General features: G+C 48.3%; 1 protein-coding gene across 1 annotated transcript in view; it reads left to right on the top strand.

The window, feature by feature from the left end:
* LOC142246565 (uncharacterized) overlaps positions 1-24,793 on the top strand; it is a 70,139-nt gene continuing 45,346 nt past the window's right edge. Inside the window, exon 1 of the mRNA XM_075319632.1 lies at positions 1-36. The gene's annotated coding sequence lies outside the window, so the exon portion shown is untranslated. The remainder of the gene's footprint in view (positions 37-24,793) is intronic.

Raw genomic sequence — 24,793 nt, 5'->3', positions numbered from 1 at the left:
GAAGATTCACAAACCAGACGATTGTTACAACAGAAGGTAACACGTTATTTACCTCCATGCAGGTGACATAGGACTGCAGGTGACATTTATAATATCTATACTCAGAGATATCACTGTGTTATCTGTGGTGTTACATAGGACTGCAGGTGACATCTACTACATTATCTGTACTCAGAGATATCACTGTGTTATCTGTGGTGTTACATAGGACTGCAGGTGACATCTACTACATTATCTGTACTCAGAGATATCACTGTGTTATCTGTGGTGTTACATAGGACTGCAGGTGACATCTACTGCATTATCTGTACTCAGAGATATCACTGTGTTATCTGTGGTGTTACATAGGACTGCAGGTGACATCTACTGCATTATCTGTACTCAGAGATATCACTGTGCTATCTGTGGTGTTACATAGGACTGCAGGTGACATCTACTACAGTATCTGTACTCAGAGATATCACTGTGTTATCTGTGGTGTTACATAGGACTGCAGGTGACATCTACTACATTATCTGTACTCAGAGATATCACTGTGTTATCTGTGGTGTTACATAGGACTGCAGGTGACATCTACTGCATTATCTGTACTCAGAGATATCACTGTGCTATCTGTGGTGTTACATAGGACTGCAGGTGACATCTACTACAGTATCTGTACTCAGAGATATCACTGTGTGATCTGTGGTGTTACATAGGACTGCAGGTGACATCTACTACAGTATCTGTACTCAGAGATATCACTGTGTGATCTGTGGTGTTACATAGGACTGCAGGTGACATCTACTACATTATCTGTACTCAGAGATATCACTGTGTTATCTGTGGTGTTACATAGGACTGCAGGTGACATCTACTACATTATCTGTACTCAGAGATATCACTGTGTTATCTGTGGTGTTACATAGGACTGCAGGTGACATCTACTGCATTATCTGTACTCAGAGATATCACTGTGTTATCTGTGGTGTTACATAGGACTGCAGGTGACATCTACTGCATTATCTGTACTCAGAGATATCACTGTGCTATCTGTGGTGTTACATAGGACTGCAGGTGACATCTACTACAGTATCTGTACTCAGAGATATCACTGTGTTATCTGTGGTGTTACATAGGACTGCAGGTGACATCTACTACATTATCTGTACTCAGAGATATCACTGTGTTATCTGTGGTGTTACATAGGACTGCAGGTGACATCTACTGCATTATCTGTACTCAGAGATATCACTGTGCTATCTGTGGTGTTACATAGGACTGCAGGTGACATCTACTACAGTATCTGTACTCAGAGATATCACTGTGTGATCTGTGGTGTTACATAGGACTGCAGGTGACATCTACTACAGTATCTGTACTCAGAGATATCACTGTGTGATCTGTGGTGTTACATAGGACTGCAGGTGACATCTACTACATTATCTGTACTCAGAGATATCACTGTGTTATCTGTGGTGTTACATAGGACTGCAGGTGACATCTACTACATTATCTGTACTCAGAGATATCACTGTGTTATCTGTGGTGTTACATAGGACTGCAGGTGACATCTACTGCATTATCTGTACTCAGAGATATCACTGTGCTATCTGTGGTGTTACATAGGACTGCAGGTGACATCTACTGCATTATCTGTACTCAGAGATATCACTGTGCTATCTGTGGTGTTACATAGGACTGCAGGTGATATCTACTACATTATCTGTACTCAGAGATATCACTGTGTGATCTGTGGTGTTACATAGGACTGCAGGTGACATCTACTACAGTATCTGTACTCAGAGATATCACTGTGTGATCTGTGGTGTTACATAGGACTGCAGGTGACATCTACTACATTATCTGTACTCAGAGATATCACTGTGTTATCTGTGGTGTTACATAGGACTGCAGGTGACATCTACTACATTATCTGTACTCAGAGATATCACTGTGTTATCTGTGGTGTTACATAGGACTGCAGGTGACATCTACTGCATTATCTGTACTCAGAGATATCACTGTGTTATCTGTGGTGTTACATAGGACTGCAGGAGACATCTACTACATTATCTGTACTCAGAGATATCACTGTGTTATCTGTGGTGTTACATAGGACTGCAGGTGACATCTACTACATTATCTGTACTCAGAGATATCACTGTGTTATCTGTGGTGTTACATAGGACTGCAGGTGACATCTACTACAGTATCTGTACTCAGAGATATCACTGTGTGATCTGTGGTGTTACATAGGACTGCAGGTGACATCTACTACAGTATCTGTACTCAGAGATATCACTGTATTATCTGTGGTGTTACATAGGACTGCAGGTGACATCTACTACATTATCTGTACTCAGAGATATCACTGTGTTATCTGTGGTGTTACATAGGACTGCAGGTGACATCTACTACATTATCTGTACTCAGAGATATCACTGTGTTATCTGTGGTGTTACATAGGACTGCAGGTGACATCTACTACATTATCTGTACTCAGAGATATCACTGTGTTATCTGTGGTGTTACATAGGACTGCAGGTGACATCTACTACATTATCTGTACTCGGAGAGATATCACTGTGTTATCTGTGGTGTTACATAGGACTGCAGGTGACATCTACTACATTATCTGTACTCAGAGATATCACTGTGTTACCTGTGGTGTTACATAGGACTGCAGGTGACATCTACTACATTATCTGTACTCAGAGATATCACTGTGTTATCTGTGGTGTTACATAGGACTGCAGGTGACATCTACTGCATTATCTGTACTCAGAGATATCACTGTGTTATCTGTGGTGTTACATAGGACTGCAGGAGACATCTACTACATTATCTGTACTCAGAGATATCACTGTGTTATCTGTGGTGTTACATAGGACTGCAGGTGACATCTACTACATTATCTGTACTCAGAGATATCACTGTGTTATCTGTGGTGTTACATAGGACTGCAGGTGACATCTACTACATTATCTGTACTCAGAGATATCACTGTGTTATCTGTGGTGTTACATAGGACTGCAGGTGACATCTACTACATTATCTGTACTCAGAGATATCACTGTGTTATCTGTGGTGTTACATAGGACTGCAGGTGACATTTATATTATCTGTACTCAGAGATATCACTGTGTTATCTGTGGTGTTACATAGGACTGCAGGTGACATCTACTACATTATCTGTACTCAGAGAGATATCACTGTGTTATCTGTGGTGTTACATAGGACTGCAGGTGACATCTGCTACATTATCTATACTCAGAGATATCACTGTGTTATCTGTGGTGTTACATAGGACTGCAGGTGACATTTATAATATCTGTACTCAGAGATATCACTGTGTTATCTGTGGTGTTACATAGGACTGCAGGTGACATCTACTACATTATCTGTACTCAGAGATATCACTGTGTTATCTGTGGTGTTACATAGGACTGCAGGTGACATCTGCTACATTATCTATACTCAGAGATATCACTGTGTTATCTGTGGTGTTACATAGGACTGCAGGTGACATTTATAATATCTGTACTCAGAGATATCACTGTGTTATCTGTGGTGTTACATAGGACTGCAGGTGACATCTACTACATTATCTGTACTCAGAGATATCACTGTGTTATCTGTGGTGTTACATAGGACTGCAGGTGACATCTGCTACATTATCTATACTCAGAGATATCACTGTGTTATCTGTGGTGTTACATAGGACTGCAGGTGGCCTCTACTACAGTATCTGTACTCAGAGATATCACTGTGTTATCTGTGGTGTTACATAGGACTGCAGGTGACATCTACTACATTATCTGTACTCAGAGATATCCCTGTGTTATCTGTGGTGTTACATAGGACTGCAGGTGATATCTACTACATTATCTGTACTCAGAGATGTCACTGTGTTATCTGTGGTGTTACATAGGACTGCAGGTGACATCTACTACATTATCTGTACTCAGAGAGATATCACTGTGTTATCTGTGGTGTTACATAGGACTGCAGGTGACATCTACTACATTATCTGCGGAGAATCCTTGTAGCTTTATATCTCAGCTGCCGCACTTTATGACCACTCCCTTCCTCTACATGAACTCGCTTTTACCGCTCTCCGATGTCGGTTATACATCTTCTATACTGACCACTCTGGTGAAGTTGTTCCAGTTCAAGCTGTGAACTCTCTTTCTGGAGAAGCTGTGAGCTCCCTTTCTGGAGAAGTTGTGAACTCTCTTTCTGGAGAAGCTGTGAACTCTCTTTCTGGAGAAGCTGTGAACTCTCTTTCTGGAGAAACTGTGAGCTCCCTTTCTGGAGAAGCTGTGAACTCTCTTTCTGGAGAAGCTGTGAGCTCCCTTTCTGGAGAAGATGTGAACTCTCTTTCTGGAGAAGCTGTGAGCTCCCTTGCTGGAGAAGCTGTGAACTCTCTTTCTGGAGAAGCTGTGAACTCTCTTTCTGGAGAAGCTGTGAACTCCCTTTCTGGAGAAGCTGTGAACTCTCTTTCTGGAGAAGCTGTGAGCTCCCTTTCTGGAGAAGCTGTGAACTCTCTTTCTGGAGAAGCTGTGAGCTCCCTTTCTGGAGAAGCTGTGAACTCTCTTTCTGGAGAAGCTGTGAACTCTCTTTCTGGAGAAGCTGTGAGCTCCCTTTCTGGAGAAGCTGTGAGCTCCCTTTCTGGAGAAGCTGTGAACTCTCTTTCTGGAGAAGCTGTGAGCTCCCTTTCTGGAGAAGATGTGAACTCTTTCTGGAGAAGCTGTGAGCTCCCTTTCTGGAGAAGCTGTGAACTCTCTTTCTGGAGAAGCTGTGAACTCTCTTTCTGGAGAAGCTGTGAACTCTCTTTCTGGAGAAGCTGTGAGCTCCCTTTCTGGAGACGCTGTGAACTCTCTTTCTGGAGAAGCTGTGAGCTCCATTTCTGGAGAAGCTGTGAACTCTCTTTCTGGAGAAGCTGTGAGCTCCCTTTCTGGAGAAGATGTGTACTCTCTTTCTGGAGAAGCTGTGAGCTCCCTTGCTGGAGAAGCTGTGAACTCTCTTTCTGGAGAAGCTGTGAACTCTCTTTCTGGAGAAGCTGTGAGCTCCCTTTCTGGAGAAGCTGTGAACTCTCTTTCTGGAGAAGCTGTGAACTCTCTTTCTGGAGAAGCTGTGAACTCTCTCTCTCTGGAGAAGCTGTGGGCTTCCTTTCTGGAGAAGCTGTGGGCTTCCTTTCTGGAGAAGCTGTGAACTCTCTTTCTGGAGAAGCTGTGAACTCTCTTTCTGGAGAAGCTGTGAACTCTCTTTCTGGAGAAGCTGTGAGCTCCCTTTCTGGAGAAGCTGTGAACTCTCTTTCTGGAGAAGCTGTGAGCTCCCTTTCTGGAGAAGATGTGTACTCTCTTTCTGGAGAAGCTGTGAGCTCCCTTGCTGGAGAAGCTGTGAACTCTCTTTCTGGAGAAGCTGTGAGCTCCCTTTCTGGAGAAGCTGTGAACTCCCTTTCTGGAGAAGCTGTGAACTCTCTTTCTGGAGAAGCTGTGAACTCCCTTTCTGGAGAAGCTGTGAACTCTCTTTCTGGAGAAGCTGTGGGCTTCCTTTCTGGAGAAGCTGTGAACTCTCTTTCTGGAGAAGCTGTGAACTCCCTTTCTGGAGAGGCTGTGGGCTACCTTTCTGGAGAAGCTGTGGGCTTCCTTTCTGGAGAAGCTGTGAACTCTCTTTCTGGAGAAGCTGTGAACTCTCTTTCTGGAGAAGCTGTGAACTCTCTCTCTGGAGAAGCTGTGGGCTTCCTTTCTGGAGAAGCTGTGGGCTTCCTTTCTGGAGAAGCTGTGCACTCTCTTTCTGGAGAAGCTGTGAACTCTCTTTCTGGAGAAGCTGTGAACTCTCTTTCTGGAGAAGCTGTGAACTTTCTTTCTAGAGAAGCTGTGGACTCTCTTTCTGGAGAAGCTGTGAACTCTCTTTCTGGAGAAGCTGTGAACTCTCTCTCTGGAGAAGCTGTGGGCTTCCTTTCTGGAGAAGCTGTGGGCTTCCTTTCTGGAGAAGCTGTGAACTCTCTTTCTGGAGAAGCTATGAACTCTCTTTCTGGAGAAGCTGTGAACTCTCTTTCTGGAGAAGCTGTGAACTTTCTTTCTAGAGAAGCTGTGGACTCTCTTTCTGGAGAAGCTGTGAACTCTCTTTCTGGAGAAGCTGTGGGCTTCCTTTCTGGAGAAGCTGTGAACTCTCTTTCTGGAGAAGCTGTGAACTCTCTTTCTGGAGAAGCTGTGAACTCTCTTTCTGGAGAAGCTGTGGGCTTCCTTTCTGGAGAAGCTGTGAACTCTCTTTCTGGAGAAGCTGTGAGCTCCCTTTCTGGAGAAGCTGTGAACTCTCTTTCTGGAGAAGCTGTGAACTCTCTTTCTGGAGAAGATGTGTACTCTCTTTCTGGAGAAGCTGTGAGCTCCCTTGCTGGAGAAGCTGTGAACTCTCTTTCTGGAGAAGCTGTGAACTCTCTTTCTGGAGAAGCTGTGAGCTCCCTTTCTGGAGAAGCTGTGAACTCTCTTTCTGGAGAAGCTGTGAGCTCCCTTTCTGGAGAAGCTATGAACTCTCTTTCTGGAGAAGCTGTGAACTCTCTTTCTGGAGAAGCTGTGAACTCTCTTTCTGGAGAAGCTGTGAGCTCCCTTTCTGGAGAAGCTGTGAACTCTCTTTCTGGAGAAGCTGTGAGCTCCCTTTCTGGAGAAGATGTGTACTCTCTTTCTGGAGAAGCTGTGAGCTCCCTTGCTGGAGAAGCTGTGAACTCTCTTTCTGGAGAAGCTGTGAACTCTCTTTCTGGAGAAGCTGTGAACTCCCTTTCTGGAGAAGCTGTGAACTCTCTTTCTGGAGAAACTGTGAACTCTCTTTCTGGAGAAGCTGCGAGCTCCCTTTCTGGAGAAGCTGTGAGCTCCCTTTCTGGAGAAGCTGTGAACTCTCTTTCTGGAGAAGCTGTGAGTTCCCTTTCTGGAGAAGCTGTGAACTCTCTTTCTGGAGAAGCTGTGAACTCTCTTTCTGGAGAAGCTGTGAACTCCCTTTCTGGAGAAGCTGTGAACTCTCTTTCTGGAGAAGCTGTGAACTCCCTTTCTGGAGAAGCTGTGAACTCTCTTTCTGGAGAAGCTGTGGGCTTCCTTTCTGGAGAAGCTGTGAACTCTCTTTCTGGAGAAGCTGTGAACTCCCTTTCTGGAGAGGCTGTGGGCTCCCTTTCTGGAGAAGCTGTGGGCTTCCTTTCTGGAGAAGCTGTGAACTCTCTTTCTGGAGAAGCTGTGAACTCTCTTTCTGGAGAAGCTGTGAACTCTCTCTCTCTGGAGAAGCTGTGGGATTCCTTTCTGGAGAAGCTGTGGGCTTCCTTTCTGGAGAAGCTGTGCACTCTCTTTCTGGAGAAGCTGTGAACTCTCTTTCTGGAGAAGCTGTGAACTCTCTTTCTGGAGAAGCTGTGAACTTTCTTTCTAGAGAAGCTGTGGACTCTCTTTCTGGAGAAGCTGTGAACTCTCTTTCTGGAGAAGCTGTGAACTCTCTCTCTGGAGAAGCTGTGGGCTTCCTTTCTGGAGAAGCTGTGGGCTTCCTTTCTGGAGAAGCTGTGAACTCTCTTTCTGGAGAAGCTGTGAACTCTCTTTCTGGAGAAGCTGTGAACTTTCTTTCTAGAGAAGCTGTGGACTCTCTTTCTGGAGAAGCTGTGAACTCTCTTTCTGGAGAAGCTGTGGGCTTCCTTTCTGGAGAAGCTGTGAACTCTCTTTCTGGAGAAGCTGTGAACTCTCTTTCTGGAGAAGCTGTGAACTCTCTTTCTGGAGAAGCTGTGGGCTTCCTTTCTGGAGAAGCTGTGAACTCTCTTTCTTGAGAAGCTGTGGGCTTCCTTTCTGGAGAAGCTGTGGGCTTCCTTTCTGGAGCTGTGAAGCTGTGAACTCTCTTTCTGGAGAAGCTGTGAACTCCCTTTCTGGAGAAGCTGTGAACTCTCTTTCTGGAGAAGCTGTGAACTCCCTTTCTGGAGAAGATGTGAACTCTCTTTCTGGAGAAGCTGTGGGCTTCCTTTCTGGAGAAGCTGTGAACTCTCTTTCTGGAGAAGCTGTGAACTCCCTTTCTGGAGAGGCTGTGGGCTCCCTTTCTGGAGAAGCTGTGGACTCTCTTTCTGGAGAAGCTGTGAACTCTCTTTCTGGAGAAGCTGTGAACTCTCTCTCTGGAGAAGCTGTGGGCTTCCTTTCTGGAGAAGCTGTGGGCTTCCTTTCTGGAGAAGCTGTGAACTCTCTTTCTGGAGAAGCTGTAAACTCTCTTTCTGGAGAAGCTGTGAACTTTCTTTCTAGAGAAGCTGTGGACTCTCTTTCTGGAGAAGCTGTGAACTCTCTTTCTGGAGAAGCTGTGGGCTTCCTTTCTGGAGAAGCTGTGGGCTTCCTTTCTGGAGAAGCTGTGAACTCTCTTTCTGGAGAAGCTGTGAACTCTCTTTCTGGAGAAGCTGTGAACTCTCTTTCTGGAGAAGCTGTGGGCTTCCTTTCTGGAGAAGCTGTGAACTCTCTTTCTTGAGAAGCTGTGGGCTTCCTTTCTGGAGAAGCTGTGAACTCTCTTTCTGGAGAAGCTGTGAACTCTCTTTCTGGAGAAGCTGTGGGCTTCCTTTCTGGAGAAGCTGTGGGCTTCCTTTCTGGAGAAGCTGTGAACTCTCTTTCTGGAGAAGCTGTGAACTCTCTTTCTGGAGAAGCTGTGAACTCTTTCTGGAGAAGCTGTGAGCTCCCTTTCTGGAGAAGCTGTGAACTCCCTTTCTGGAGAAGCTGTGAACTCTCTTTCTGGAGAAGCTGTGAACTCCCTTTCTGGAGAAGCTGTGAACTCTCTTTCTGGAGAAGCTGTGGGCTTCCTTTCTGGAGAAGCTGTGAACTCCCTTTCTGGAGAAGCTGTGGGCTCCCTTTCTGGAGAAGCTGTGGGCTTCCTTTCTGGAGAAGCTGTGAACTCTCTTTCTGGAGAAGCTGTGAACTCTCTTTCTGGAGAAGCTGTGAACTCTCTCTCTGGAGAAGCTGTGGGCTTCCTTTCTGGAGAAGCTGTGGGCTTCCTTTCTGGAGAAGCTGTGCACTCTCTTTCTGGAGAAGCTGTGAACTCTCTTTCTGGAGAAGCTGTGAACTTTCTTTCTAGAGAAGCTGTGGACTCTCTTTCTGGAGAAGCTGTGAACTCTCTTTCTGGAAACGCTGTGGGCTTCCTTTCTGGAGAAGCTGTGAACTTTCTTTCTAGAGAAGCTGTGGACTCTCTTTCTGGAGAAGCTGTGAACTCTCTTTCTGGAGAAGCTGTGAACTCTCTTTCTGGAGAAGCTGTGAACTCTCTTTCTGGAGAAGCTGTGAACTCCCTTTCTGGAGAAGCTGTGGGCTCACTTTCTGGAGAAGCTGTGGGCTTCCTTTCTGGAGAAGCTGTGAACTCTCTTTCTGGAGAAGCTGTGAACTCTCTCTCTGGAGAAGCTGTGGGCTTCCTTTCTGGAGAAGCTGTGGGCTTCCTTTCTGGAGAAGCTGTGAACTCTCTTTCTGGAGAAGCTGTGAACTCTCTTTCTGGAGAAGCTGTGAACTCTCTTTCTGGAGAAGCTGTGAACTTTCTTTCTAGAGATGCTGTGGACTCTCTTTCTGGAGAAGCTGTGAACTCTCTTTCTGGAGAAGCTGTGGGCTTCCTTTCTGGAGAAGCTGTGGGCTTCCTTTCTGGAGAAGCTGTGAACTCTCTTTCTGGAGAAGCTGTGAACTCTCTTTCTGGAGAAGCTGTGAACTCTCTTTCTGGAGAAGCTGTGGGCTTCCTTTCTGGAGAAGCTGTGAACTCTCTTTCTTGAGAAGCTGTGGGCTTCCTTTCTGGAGAAGCTGTGAACTCTCTTTCTGGAGAAGCTGTGAACTCTTTCTGGAGAAGCTGTGGGCTTCCTTTCTGGAGAAGCTGTGGGCTTCCTTTCTGGAGAAGCTGTGAACTCTCTTTCTGGAGAAGCTGTGAACTCTCTTTCTGGAGAAGCTGTGAACTCTCTTTCTGGAGAAGCTGTGAACTCTCTTTCTGGAGAAGCTGTGGGCTTCCTTTCTGGAGAAGCTGTGAACTCTCTTTCTTGAGAAGCTGTGGGCTTCCTTTCTGGAGAAGCTGTGAACTCTCTTTCTGGAGAAGCTGTGAACTCTCTTTCTGGAGAAGCTGTGAACTCACTTTCTGGAGAAGCTGTGGGCTTCCTTTCTGGAGAAGCTGTGGGCTTCCTTTCTGGAGAAGCTGTGGGCTTCCTTTCTGGAGAAGCTGTGAACTCCCTTTCTGGAGAAGCTGTGAACTTTCTTTCTAGAGAAGCTGTGGACTCTCTTTCTGGAGAAGCTGTGAACTCTCTTTCTGGAGAAGCTGTGGGCTTCCTTTCTGGAGAAGCTGTGGGCTTCCTTTCTGGAGAAGCTGTGAACTCTCTTTTTGGAGAAGCTGTGAACTCTCTTTCTGGAGAAGCTGTGAACTCTTTTTCTGGAGAAGCTGTGAACTTTCTTTCTAGAGAAGCTGTGAACTCTCTTTCTGGAGAAGCTGTGAACTCTCTTTCTGGAGAAGCTGTGAACTCTCTTTCTGGAGAAGCTGTGAGCTCCCTTTCTGGAGAAGCTGTGAACTCCCTTTCTGGAGAAGCTGTGAACTCTCTTTCTGGAGAAGCTGTGGGCTTCCTTTCTGGAGAAGCTGTGAACTCTCTTTCTGGAGAAGCTGTGAACTCCCTTTCTGGAGAGGCTGTGGGCTCCCTTTCTGGAGAAGCTGTGGGCTTCCTTTCTGGAGAAGCTGTGAACTCTCTTTCTGGAGAAGCTGTGAACTCTCTTTCTGGAGAAGCTGTGAACTCTCTCTCTGGAGAAGCTGTGGGCTTCCTTTCTGGAGAAGCTGTGGGCTTCCTTTCTGGAGAAGCTGTGCACTCTCTTTCTGGAGAAGCTGTGAACTCTCTTTCTGGAGAAGCTGTGAACTCTCTTTCTGGAGAAGCTGTGAACTTTCTTTCTAGAGAAGCTGTGGACTCTCTTTCTGGAGAAGCTGTGAACTCTCTTTCTGGAGAAGCTGTGAACTCTCTCTGGAGAAGCTGTGGGCTTCCTTTCTGGAGAAGCTGTGGGCTTCCTTTCTGGAGAAGCTGTGAACTCTCTTTCTGGAGAAGCTATGAACTCTCTTTCTGGAGAAGCTGTGAACTCTCTTTCTGGAGAAGCTGTGAACTTTCTTTCTAGAGAAGCTGTGGACTCTCTTTCTGGAGAAGCTGTGAACTCTCTTTCTGGAGAAGCTGTGGGCTTCCTTTCTGGAGAAGCTGTGAACTCTCTTTCTGGAGAAGCTGTGAACTCTCTTTCTGGAGAAGCTGTGAACTCTCTTTCTGGAGAAGCTGTGGGCTTCCTTTCTGGAGAAGCTGTGAACTCTCTTTCTTGAGAAGCTGTGGGCTTCCTTTCTGGAGAAGCTGTGAACTCCCTTTCTGGAGAAGCTGTGAACTCTCTTTCTGGAGAAGCTGTGAACTCCCTTTCTGGAGAAGATGTGAACTCTCTTTCTGGAGAAGCTGTGGGCTTCCTTTCTGGAGAAGCTGTGAACTCTCTTTCTGGAGAAGCTGTGAACTCCCTTTCTGGAGAGGCTGTGGGCTCCCTTTCTGGAGAAGCTGTGGGCTTCCTTTCTGGAGAAGCTGTGAACTCTCTTTCTGGAGAAGCTGTGAACTCTCTTTCTGGAGAAGCTGTGAACTCTCTCTCTGGAGAAGCTGTGGGCTTCCTTTCTGGAGAAGCTGTGGGCTTCCTTTCTGGAGAAGCTGTGAACTCTTTCTGGAGAAGCTGTGAACTCTCTTTCTGGAGAAGCTGTGTGTGACGGGGGTGTACAAGAGAGCAAAGGGTGGACGAGGCCGAGGAACGATCCAACAGGTTTATTAACAGGAATACAGGAACAGCACACGATTAGTCCACATAAAACAGATTCGGGGGCCCTTCCCGACAATCCTCGGACCGGATAACAAAGCAATCGTCCTTACAGTAGTCCAAAGAGTTCCACACAATCCCACGGGCCGCCACACAGGCCTAGCTCCGTCCGTGTCCACAGCCACCCAGGCTGGGGCTCCTGCTCTCTTCAAGTTTCAGCTCACTCTGAAGTTACAAAAGGGAAATGCATTGTCTGTGCTGCTTGACCAGCCCACCATGTTTGTTCAGGGGGTGGGGGTCACACATCCTATCATCAATGGTTTGGTCCATCACAGGGCTCCAATATGTCTGCCAGCCACAGTAGATGAAGGGATCCCCTGCTGTAAAGAACAATGACTATTCCTTCACTGGCCAATGCAATTACAGATTAGATACACAACTCTGGATAGAAGAGGACAGGCTATTTACATAATCACATTAGATGCCAAGACTACAATTGTATGAGAGAGACACATTGAGATCAGTAGCTCCCCCAAGAAAATACATGAATTACAACTAATACAACCAGGGAAATATACATATCATGACATAGTATCACAGCATATACAGTGAGAAGGTAAATTACATCTTCACAATCCCTCCCCCTCCCAACTTGTGTACGTACTAGGGACCTCTACAGGTCACTGGTTAAGTACACACAGGCAGAGCGTTACTTACATGTGGCTTCATGCAGCCACGAATTGGCATCGTAGCTCTCCCACATCATTGCCCAGGAGAACAGCTGCAGGCAGACCACCCATCACCCCAACCACACATCGCCTGACCCCAAAACCAAAGTTCAGATCCACAGTGGCTGTGGGAATAGTCCTCCATTGTCCACCAGCCAGTTCAATAACAATCCCAGGTCCTCTATGGATTGCCTCAGGCCGAACCACTCGGGGATCAGCCAGTGTGAGGAAAGCACCCGAGTCACAAAATCCAACAAGTCTCTGTCCATCCAGCACAACCTCCTGCAAGTGCTTACCTCGATGAGCAGAAGTCGTCATAACTGCGGGTCGTACCCCGTAAACTCCTGGTGGTGCAACATGGGGGGCTGAGTCACTAGGCCAGTCCTCACATAACGGTGCCACATCTTCCTCCATGGCACTGGGCTGTAAATAATTAACAATCCGATTGGGTGCAGGATCAGTCCTCATTTGAACAGCTGGGCAGGAGACTTGCCGATGCCCTGGCTGTCCACATTGATAGCATCTGAGCTGGGTCTCCCTCCATCCAAGGCGTCCTCTTGGGTAAGGGGTAGGGGAACTTGGAGGCCGGCTCCCACCTGAAGGTGCTGTAGGGGTTTGAGGATGATTCCTCCATGGCCTGGCTGGGCATGAGGCCTGCAAATGCCCGGGATGCCTACAAACATAACACCTGCGCTCTGTTACTTCCTCTCCCCGGCGTATTCCAGAAAGTGCAGTAGAAGCAACTGGAGGCACATTAACACGGGTATCAACATGTGGTGGCTTAGAGGAACGGGGAACAATGGGGACAGAATAACTGGGGGCATCCGGTGTTGTGGAGCTGTTAGGCGTCTCTCCATCCTCCAACAGAACCCTCCACTGAGGCTTGATGGTGAGAGCCTCATCAGCGAGAGCAGCAGCTTCCTCCACTGTCGCTGGTTTTCTCTCACGCACCCATTCCCGGATCTCAGCGGGGCACTGGGCAAAGAATTGTTCTTTTAGGATGACCTGCAGGAAGGTCTCCCAAGATAAGGCCTCCTCTGCCTCCAGCCAGCGATTACATATTTGTTTGAGTCTATGAGCATATATCTTAAAAGACACTTCCCCATCACAGGCTAAAGCACGGAACTGAGTCCTGTAAGTGTCTGGGGTCACAGCATAATGTTCTAGAATAGTCTGTTTAATATCCGCATACTCACAGTTCCACCGAGGGTCCATAGCTCTATAGGCTTCAGCAGCTCCCCCCTCTAGGAGCCCAACCAGATGCCGGACACGCTCCCTGTCCGGGACTTCCATTAATCGACACTGATGCTCAAAGTCCTGGAAGAAGCCCTCAATGTCGCCTGCAGCCTCATTAAACGGCTTAAAGTCTTTGCGGGACACCCTGGGAAGTTCCCTCATGATGGTTGCTGGGGTTACAGTCTGTCTGGAACCTCTCGCGGCTTCCACAGCGAGCTCCTTATCCAGCAGTGCCATCTCCTCCATCCTGCGCTCCTTCTCTTTAGCTCCACGCATGGCCTCCCTCTTATCTTCTATGGTGGCCTCATCTCCAAGCAGTGCCATCTCCTCCTTGTACCACACAACCCATTGACTTTTTTGGGTATTCACCTCCGGCTGCCGTCTTTCTTCCGTTTGCTGTGAGGATCCTTCCTCCACGTCATTTTGCGAACAGACTCCTTCTAGCGCCTCAATCAGCTGCTCCTTGGAGAGTCCTTTGAAACGAACTCCTACTTCACGGGCCATTGTTTGTAGGCTCACCACAGTCCAGTTCTTGTATTCTGAGGTTCTGATTCCAGATGTTAATGGGCCGTTGTCCTCCATTCCTTCTGCTCTGATCCCAGCGCTGCCAACCAGTTTGTGACGGGGGTGTACAAGAGAGCAAAGGGTGGACGAGGCCGAGGAACGATCCAACAGGTTTATTAACAGGAATACAGGAACAGCACACGATTAGTCCACATAAAACAGATTTGGGGGCCCTTCCCGACAATCCTCGGACCGGATAACAAAGCAATCGTCCTTACAGTAGTCCAAAGAGTTCCACACAATCCCACGGGCCGCCACACAGGCCTAGCTCCGTCCGTGTCCACAGCCACCCAGGCTGGGGCTCCTGCTCTCTTCAAGTTTCAGCTCACTCTGAAGTTACAAAAGGGAAATGCATTGTCTGTGCTGCTTGACCAGCCCACCATGTTTGTTCAGGGGGTAGGGGTCACACATCCTATCATCAATGGTTTGGTCCATCACAGGGCTCCAATATGTCTGCCAGCCACAGTAGATGAAGGGATCCCCTGCTGTAAAGAACAATGACTATTCCTTCAATGGCCAATGCAATTACAGATTAGATACACAACTCTGGAAAGAAGAGGACAGGCTATTTACATAATCACATTAGATGCCAAGACTACAATTGTATGAGAGAGACACATTGAGACCAGTAGCTCCCCCAAGAAAATACATGAATTACAACTAATACAACCAGGGAAATATACATATCATGACATAGTATCACAGCATATACAGTGAGAGGGTAAATTACATCTTCACACTGTGAACTTTCTTTCTAGAGAAGCTGTGGACTCTCTATCTGGAGAAGCTGTGAACTCTCTTTCTGGAGAAGCTGTGGGCTTCCTTTCTGGAGAAGCTGTGGGCTTCCTTTCTGGAGAAGCTGTGAACTCTCTTTCTGGAGAAGCTGTGAACTCTCTTTCTGGAGAAGCTGTGAACTCTCTTTCTGGAGAAGCTGTTGGCTTCCTTTCTGGAGAAGCTGTGCACTCTCTTTCTTGAGAAGCTGTGGGCTTCCTTTCTGGAGAAGCTGTGAACTCTCTTTCTGGAGAAGCTGTGAACTCTCTTTCTGGAGAAGCTGTGGGCTTCCTTTCTGGAGAAGCTGTGGGCTTCCTTTCTGGAGAAGCTGTGAACTCTCTTTCTGGAGAAGCTGTGAACTCTCTTTCTGGAGAAGCTGTGAACTCTCTTTCTGGAGAAGCTGTGAGCTCCCTTTCTGGAGAAGCTGTGAACTCCCTTTCTGGAGAAGCTGTGAACTCTCTTTCTGGAGAAGCTGTGAACTCCCTTTCTGGAGAAGATGTGAACTCTCTTTCTGGAGAAGCTGTGGGCTTCCTTTCTGGAGAAGCTGTGAACTCCCTTTCTGGAGAAGCTGTGGGCTTCCTTTCTGGAGAAGCTGTGAACTCTCTTTCTGGAGAAGCTGTGAACTCTCTTTCTGGAGAAGCTGTGAACTCTCTCTCTGGAGAAGCTGTGGGCTTCCTTTCTGGAGAAGCTGTGGGCTTCCTTTCTGGAGAAGCTGTGCACTCTCTTTCTGGAGAAGCTGTGAACTTTCTTTCTAGAGAAGCTGTGGACTCTCTTTCTGGAGAAGCTGTGAACTCTCTTTCTGGAAACGCTGTGGGCTTCCTTTCTGGAGAAGCTGTGAACTTTCTTTCTAGAGAAGCTGTGGACTCTCTTTCTGGAGAAGCTGTGAACTCTCTTTCTGGAGAAGCTGTGAACTCTCTTTCTGGAGAAGCTGTGAACTCTCTTTCTGGAGAAGCTGTGAACTCCCTTTCTGGAGAAGCTGTGGGCTCACTTTCTGGAGAAGCTGTGGGCTTCCTTTCTGGAGAAGCTGTGAACTCTCTTTCTGGAGAAGCTGTGAACTCTCTCTCTGGAGAAGCTGTGGGCTTCCTTTCTGGAGAAGCTGTGGGCTTCCTTTCTGGAGAAGCTGTGAACTCTCTTTCTGGAGAAGCTGTGAACTCTCTTTCTGGAGAAGCTGTGAACTCTCTTTCTGGAGAAGCTGTGAACTTTCTTTCTAGAGAAGCTGTGGACTCTCTTTCTGGAGAAGCTGTGAACTCTCTTTCTGCAGAAGCTGTGGGCTTCCTTTCTGGAGAAGCTGTGGGCTTCCTTTCTGGAGAAGCTGTGAACTCTCTTTCTGGAGAAGCTGTGAACTCTCTTTCTGGAGAAGCTGTGAACTCTCTTTCTGGAGAAGCTGTGGGCTTCCTTTCTGGAGAAGCTGTGAACTCTCTTTCTTGAGAAGCTGTGGGCTTCCTTTCTGGAGAAGCTGTGAACTCTCTTTCTGGAGAAGCTGTGAACTCTCTTTCTGGAGAAGCTGTGGGCTTCCTTTCTGGAGAAGCTGTGAACTCTCTTTCTTGAGAAGCTGTGGGCTTCCTTTCTGGAGAAGCTGTGAACTCTCTTTCTGGAGAAGCTGTGAACTCTCTTTCTGGAGAAGCTGTGGGCTTCCTTTCTGGAGAAGCTGTGGGCTTCCTTTCTGGAGAAGCTGTGAACTCTCTTTCTGGAGAAGCTGTGAACTCTCTTTCTGGAGAAGCTGTGAACTCTCTTTCTGGAGAAGCTGTGAACTCTCTTTCTGGAGAAGCTGTGGGCTTCCTTTCTGGAGAAGCTGTGAACTCTCTTTCTTGAGAAGCTGTGGGCTTCCTTTCTGGAGAAGCTGTGAACTCTCTTTCTGGAGAAGCTGTGAACTCTCTTTCTGGAGAAGCTGTGGGCTTCCTTTCTGGAGAAGCTGTGGGCTTCCTTTCTGGAGAAGCTGTGAACTCTCTTTCTGGAGAAGCTGTGAACTCTCTTTCTGGAGAAGCTGTGAACTCTCTTTCTGGAGAAGCTGTGAACTCTCTTTCTGGAGAAGCTGTGAGCTCCCTTTCTGGAGAAGCTGTGAACTCCCTTTCTGGAGAAGCTGTGAACTCTCTTTCTGGAGAAGCTGTGAACTCTCTTTCTGGAGAAGCTGTGAGCTCCCTTTCTGGAGAAGCTGTGAACTCCCTTTCTGGAGAAGCTGTGAACTCTTTCTGGAGAAGCTGTGAACTCCCTTTCTGGAGAAGATGTGAACTCTCTTTCTGGAGAAGCTGTGGGCTTCCTTTCTGGAGAAGCTGTGAACTCCCTTTCTGGAGAAGCTGTGGGCTCCCTTTCTGGAGAAGCTGTGGGCTTCCTTTCTGGAGAAGCTGTGAACTCTCTTTCTGGAGAAGCTGTGAACTCTCTTTCTGGAGAAGCTGTGAACTCTCTCTCTGGAGAAGCTGTGGGCTTCCTTTCTGGAGAAGCTGTGGGCTTCCTTTCTGGAGAAGCTGTGCACTCTCTTTCTGGAGAAGCTGTGAACTCTCTTTCTGGAGAAGCTGTGAACTCTCTTTCTGGAGAAGCTGTGAACTTTCTTTCTAGAGAAGCTGTGGACTCTCTTTCTGGAGAAGCTGTGAACTCTCTTTCTGGAAACGCTGTGGGCTTCCTTTCTGGAGAAGCTGTGAACTTTCTTTCTAGAGAAGCTGTGGACTCTCTTTCTGGAGAAGCTGTGAACTCTCTTTCTGGAGAAGCTGTGAACTCTCTTTCTGGAGAAGCTGTGAACTCCCTTTCTGGAGAAGCTGTGGGCTCACTTTCTGGAGAAGCTGTGGGCTTCCTTTCTGGAGAAGCTGTGAACTCTCTTTCTGGAGAAGCTGTGAACTCTCTCTCTGGAGAAGCTGTGGGCTTCCTTTCTGGAGAAGCTGTGGGCTTCCTTTCTGGAGAAGCTGTGGGCTTCCTTTCTGGAGAAGCTGTGAACTCTCTTTCTTGAGAAGCTGTGGGCTTCCTTTCTGGAGAAGCTGTGAACTCTCTTTCTGGAGAAGCTGTGAACTCTCTTTCTGGAGAAGCTGTGGGCTTCCTTTCTGGAGAAGCTGTGGGCTTCCTTTCTGGAGAAGCTGTGAACTCTCTTTCTGGAGAAGCTGTGAACTCTCTTTCTGGAGAAGCTGTGAACTCTCTTTCTGGAGAAGCTGTGAACTCTCTTTCTGGAGAAGCTGTGGGCTTCCTTTCTGGAGAAGCTGTGAACTCTCTTTCTTGAGAAGCTGTGGGCTTCCTTTCTGGAGAAGCTGTGAACTCTCTTTCTGGAGAAGCTGTGAACTCTCTTTCTGGAGAAGCTGTGAACTCACTTTCTGGAGAAGCTGTGGGCTTCCTTTCTGGAGAAGCTGTGAACTCCCTTTCTGGAGAATCTGTGGGCTTCATTTCTGGAGAAGCTGTGAACTCTCTTTCTGGAGAAGCTGTGGGCTTCCTTTCTGGAGAAGCTGTGAACTCCCTTTGTGTTTGTCTTTCTCCCCATGCTGTCTTATTGGAGTATTAAGACTAGCGTCTTACTGCCTTACTCACTAGCCAAGGGTCATCCAGGGCCTAGGCACGTGATTGCGCATGTGTCAGAAGGAGAGCAGGGTTCAGGCTCAGGTGAGTGTTAAGGGGCGATGCCTCATCCCCCACCCTATATCCTGCCTATTGCCTTTGTGTCGCCCTGGGCAAGCCAGGGGACACAGGTCACACACCACCACACCCCACACTCCAGGTAGGCACACCTGCTAACCAGAAATCCTTGTTGCCTTCCTCCAGAGTCTGATGATGCACACCAGGGGGTGGGCCAGGCGGTTGGCTCCGCCCACCAAGGAGCTCACAGCTCTGGAGGCAGGAAGTAACCAGGCAGTTAGCCCAGGGAGGGCAAGAGAAAGGAGAGAACTGTCAGGGAGGAGGAAGTGGAAGGAGTAAAGTGAAGCCCAGGCAGGGCAAGTGTGAGGAGTTAAAGGGAGAGTAAACAAGCAGTGAAAGTAAGAGAAGTGTAAAGGAGAGAAGCAAGTAAAGTGACAGAAGGAAAGAAAGCCTGGGAGCCCAGCTTTGTGTAGGGCCAGAACAACAAGGTCAGCGACGGCGGTGACTGTTTGGAGGGGGACAGTTTGGAAGTTCCTGGAAGGACCCCGTTGGCTGTGTGCCCGGTGGTCTGGAGCAGTGTTCCGAAGGACAGTCAGCACCAGGGCAGGGGCCTCTCGGACCCCGGCAAGGCTAGGAGTCGCCAAATTTGCCAAATCCGTCAGTGACGGGGACGCAGATCCCCCAGCAACCAAGTCCCGATTGACGGCAACAGCCCGACCATTACCGGGGAGACACCGCCACCGCCAGGGCACCAGTTTCCCCAGGGCCAGCGCCTGCGGGCAAAGTGTAGAGCTCCTCCGGCCCAGATTGCAGTCGGGGAGCGGGTAACCGGTGGGAATCCACCGCTACCATCAGACAACATAGGTGCAAGGAAGAGAAACGTCACCGTTACCTACCGGGAGTGCAGGTGCAGCCGTCTGTGGGACCGTCCTACCAGCCGTTGGTTTACCGTACAGACTGTGTCCGTGTGTCAGGCTGAGTGAGTACCATAGTGCCGCAAGGCACAGCGCTGCCCCCGCGTCCCTGCGCCCTCCAGGCCCTACACTTCACATCTCATCACCGGGCCCCGGGATCACCAACCCCTACCCACGGAGGGGCAACACAACACCTGGCTGCTCCGCAACACCATCCCCGGGACCCCCACACTGAGCAGCGGTGGTGCAATCACCACAACCGTGGGTGGCGTCACGAACTATAATAATCCCTTCACCCAACAAACATTTCCCCTTTCACTCACGGGCGAGGAGTGTCGCTCGAGACACCCCGGGATCCGGCCCACGGCTCGAGCCACCAGGAGCAACTGCCGGACCCGAGCAGAAGGGGTGAGCGCGGTGTGCTGACACCCTCCTCCCCGCCCGCGACAACTTGATCTCTCTTTTACCTTTTCCATTGTCCTCTCCTGTTGTTGCACCACCCGTGATCCTACCCGTGTGCGGAATCCAAGCTAAGCTTCAGCAGGGGGATCGGCCTGCAGAGGGGTTTTGGTCAGAGTTTCGCAGATGGGCCAGTGACACCAGGTGGAACAACCCTTCTCATAGATGCCATTTTTTTCAGGTCTGTCAGAAAGACTCAAGGACGCTCTGGTGTTGTATGAAGCTCCTGAGTCCTTGGAGGATACTATGGCTTTAGTCATACAGATTGACATACACATCAGAGATAGACCCATGATGACCCCTCCTCCAGTTGCACTCCCTAGGGGTATAATCCCTCCCGTAGGCTCTGATGCACCCATGCAGTTAGGCGGGGCCTCTCGATCTGGGCCTCCTGCGTTATGCCGGAGGGGTCCTTTTACTGGGGCCTGTCCTTCCGTACATAAACATAAAAAAAGTTAGAAAACTCCTGACCCCAGGTTGTGTGGAGGGTTACAACCTGTGCGTACAACATATCTCCTCCTCATGTGTGTCTCAGTATCCTACCAGAAGAGGTGGTCTTGGGTACAAAAACTGAGATCATTTCAGTTGTCTTGGATAGTGGTGTGGGGACCAATATGGTAAATTCAACAGCAGGGAGACGAAAAATCGACCGCAAACAGCTGCTATGCCAAACAATTTCTTTTATTTAGACGATTTTCTCCATAGGTGCAGGTAAAAATGCGGGAGGTGGCTTGGATGCGAGTCCCTCCACAGGACGACGGCCGTTTCGTCTGTAAGTCAGACTTCTATGGGTCCACGTCAGGGAGTGGCCGCACGCACCTTATAAAGGGGAGTGCATCCAGGCCACCGCCCCGCACGTTAAAAACAGAGGAATTAACCCATAACAGTGATTTACATGAATGAATACAAAACATCTCATTTAAAACATAATTATACAAACAATGTTGCATGCATTACTATACATATACAAAAAAGGAAAAATACCACTGACAAGGTACAAGGGCATTTTGTATCGTCAGATCCACACATAACACATTATATTCATGTTATTCTTTATTACTGACCTATCAATTCGTTTTTCAAATGGTATAAAATGTATCAAACACTCGCAGATCATTTACAAAAAACTGGTTTTTAAAAAAAAAAAAAAAAAAAACGTTTTTTTATAAGAAGACCACTAAGTCGTTGCGGTCATTTAACCCCAGGCTTCCCTGAGCTCCAAATTTTATTATCATCTTTGCTTCTTTTCGTAGCAATAATTTGTGGAGATCGCCCCCTTGTGGGGGTAGGGAAACCTGGATTAGTCCTGCAAACCGCAAGGTGTTAGGATTGCCTTCATGTGTTGTACGAATGTGTTCTATTAACCTAGGAGAACCTTTTCCTGTCGATATTGATTTGTAATGCTCTCTAAAGCGTACGTACATACACCTGATTGTCTTCCCTATATAGAATCTTCCACAGGGGCATACAATCACGTAAACCACATATTTCGTTTTGCAGGAGATGAACTGCCTTACTTGGTGAGAAAATGAACCAATTTGAACAGATGTACCGGTGAGATGCAAGGCACAATACCTGCAGTGGCCACAGCGAAAGTTCCCTACAGGGGAACATTTTTCCAGCCATGTGGATGGACAAGTCACTCTGTTCTTCACCAGTAGATCTTTCAAATTGTTACACCGTCTGTAAGAGACTAGGGGTCCTGCGTCTATCCTATCCTTCAAATCTGGATCGTTGGCAAGGATATGCCAATTCTTCTTTATGGCTTTTTTGATTACTCCATCTAAGGGGCCAAATCTGAAACTAAACATAAACCTATTAGCTTTTCTTACTAATACTCAGGTGGAAAAATTAATCCCTGAGTTCCCCACAAAACCCCACTGGTACGCTATACCCAAGATACATAAAGATAGTGTCAACCCCCCTGGCCGCCCAATAGTGGCTGGCATCGGCTCATTAACTGAGCCGTTGTCCCACTATCTTGATTGGTTATTGAGGCCTCTTATGAAAAGAATTCCTTCTTATTAGAAGGATAGCAATGATTTTGTGTCATTGTTGAGAGTAGAGATGAGCGAACCGGTCGCGGTTCGGCTCGAGGTTGGTTCGCCGAACGGACCTCCCGTTCGAGTTCGGTTCGTCGAACGTTCGACGAACCGAACTCGAACTGCATAGGAAACAATGGCAGGCAATCACAAACACAGAAAAACACCTAGAAAACACCCTCAAAGGTGTCCTAAAGGTGACAAACAACTCAAACACATTGGAAAGTGACAAGGACATATACTCATGCGAAAACAAAACAGCTGGACAAGGAAAAAGAGGAGGACACACATATATAGGCATGGCACGCCCTTCTAAAATCATGTAAAACACCGCAAGGTGACTCCAAGCGGAGTCTCCATTTTTTCCAAAAATTGGGCCACACACACACCCACCCCTTCAGTGGCAGCAGTTGTGCCCCAGTTGTACACTTCACAGCTACATTTGCATCAAGCACATTCAAAAATACGCCATTCTTATCCGTCCCCAGGATGACACCGGGGTAGGTAGCAAAGTCTTTCCTGATCCCAGCTCTGTTCATCTTGGCTTCTTTTAAAAACACATCAAGCAAGGGTTACTCCAAGCGGAGTCTCCCTTTTTTTCCAAAAATTGGGCCACACAGACACCCACCCCATCAGTGGCAGCACTTGGGCCCTAGTTGAAAACAGGATGTTTTGATTTGCATCAAGCACATTCAAAAATACGCCATTCTTATCCGTCCCCAGGATGACACCGGGGTAGGTAGCAAAGTCTTTCCTGATCCCAGCTCTGTTCATCTTGGCTTCTTTTAAAAACACAGCAAGCAAGGGTTACTCCAAGCGGAGTCTCCCTTTTTTTCCCAAAATTGGGCCCCACACACCATACCTCCCAACCGTCCCGGATACAGCGGGACAGTCCCTCTTCTGAGCCTTTGATCCCGGGTCCCGCCCGTGAGGCTGTTTGTCCCGGCTCCACCCACCCACTGTAGCCCCGCCTCGCTGTTTCTCCCTTCTACTATTCATTACAGAGCCGAGCGCGCACTTACTCCTGTGACTGCTGCTGAGGTATGAATCACCCCCTGCAGCAGAGCGACCCCCCCCTGCAGCAGAGCGACCCCCCCCCTGCAGCAGAGCCCCCCCCCCTGCACCAGAGCCGACCCCCCCAGTCCCGGAGCCTGCGTTTGTCTGCAGCTGTTCTCTGATTCCCCGTGTGCGGCTTCTCACTGCTGCAGACACGCGGGGAGTCAGGAAGCTGAGGAGACCGTGCAATCAGCGCTTCTCTCTCCTGCAGATAGCAGTGACAATAACCTATGCAGAGTGGCATCTGCAGGCTTCTATTACCGATCAGTGGTCTCCTGCCTGTGGAGCTGCTGGGTCCTAGCTTCCCAACAGCTTCAGCTCTGCTTTATCCTGGCTGCCCTACCAGTTAAAGGGAACATGTCAGCAGAAATTTCACAATAAAAATAAAAGATTCCCCTCTGCAGCTCCTGGGCTGCTTCTAGAAAGGTTCCTGTTGCTATTGTGCCCCCTTTGAGACCTACAAAAATACTTTATGAAGTCTTACCTTTTTGTATGCAAATGTGTTTTTATGGTCACGGGGGCGGGCTGTCTGGCGTCCGTTATTCCCCCTCCTGCCGCTTTACGCAGTCCCCCATTGCTCATTTACATACACAAGGACGCCTTCCTCATGTAACTGTCCTCCCGAAGTTTTGCGCATGTGAACGCTTTTTCAGGTGATTGCGCAGGCACGAGATTATGGGCGGCGCTGTGATTGTCATCAGCAGCGTTAACCAAGTACCCGCCCATAATCTCGTGCCCGCACTTTTCCCTCTGACTCCACCGTTATGCGCAAGTGCTGGCCATATGAACCATGTTACCTATTACTGCTTGCACGAGATTATGGGCGGGTACTTGGATGACTTTGCTGATGACAATCACAGCGCCGCCCATAATCTCGCGCCCATGGTAATAGGTAACGTGGTTCATATGGCCAGTGCTTGCGCATAACGGTGGAGGCAGAGTGAGAAGCGCGGGCACGAGATTATGGGCGGGTACTTGGATGACTTTGCTGATGACAATCACAGCGCCGCCCATAATCTCGCGCCCATGGTAATAGGTAACGTGGTTCATATGGCCAGTGCTTGCGCATAACGGTGGAGGCAGAGTGAGAAGAGTGGGCACGAGATTATGGGCAGGTACTTGGATGACGCTGCTGATGACAATCACAGCGCCGCCCATAATCTCGCGCCCATGGTAATAGGTAACGTGGTTCATATGGCCAGTGCTTGCGCATAACGGTGGAGGCAGAGTGAGAAGCGCGGGCACGAGATTATGGGCAGGTACTTGGATGACGCTGCTGATGACAATCACAGCGCCGCCCATAATCTCGCGCCCATGGTAATAGGTAACGTGGTTCATATGGCCAGTGCTTGCACATAACGGTGGAGGCAGAGTGAGAAGCGCGGGCACGAGATTTTGGGCAGGTACTTGGATGACGCTGCTGATGACAATCACAGCGCCGCCCATAATCTCGCGCCCATGGTAATAGGTAACGTGGTTCATATGGCCAGTGCTTGCACATAACGGTGGAGGCAGAGTGAGAAGCGCGGGCACGAGATTATGGGTGGGTACTTGGATGACGCTGCTGATGACAATCACAGTGCCGCCCATAATCTCGCGCCTGCGCAATCACCTCAAAAGCGTTCACACTTTGCACAGTGCTTACTCCCGCGAGAGTGGCACTGGGCATGCACAAAACTTCAGGAGGACAGTTACATGAGGAAGGCGTCCTCATGTATGGAAAT

The sequence above is a fragment of the Anomaloglossus baeobatrachus genome, chromosome 7 (assembly GCF_048569485.1).
Source record: "Anomaloglossus baeobatrachus isolate aAnoBae1 chromosome 7, aAnoBae1.hap1, whole genome shotgun sequence".
Classification (NCBI taxonomy): domain Eukaryota; kingdom Metazoa; phylum Chordata; class Amphibia; order Anura; family Aromobatidae; genus Anomaloglossus; species Anomaloglossus baeobatrachus.
This window is presented reverse-complemented; position numbering and strand designations above follow the sequence as displayed.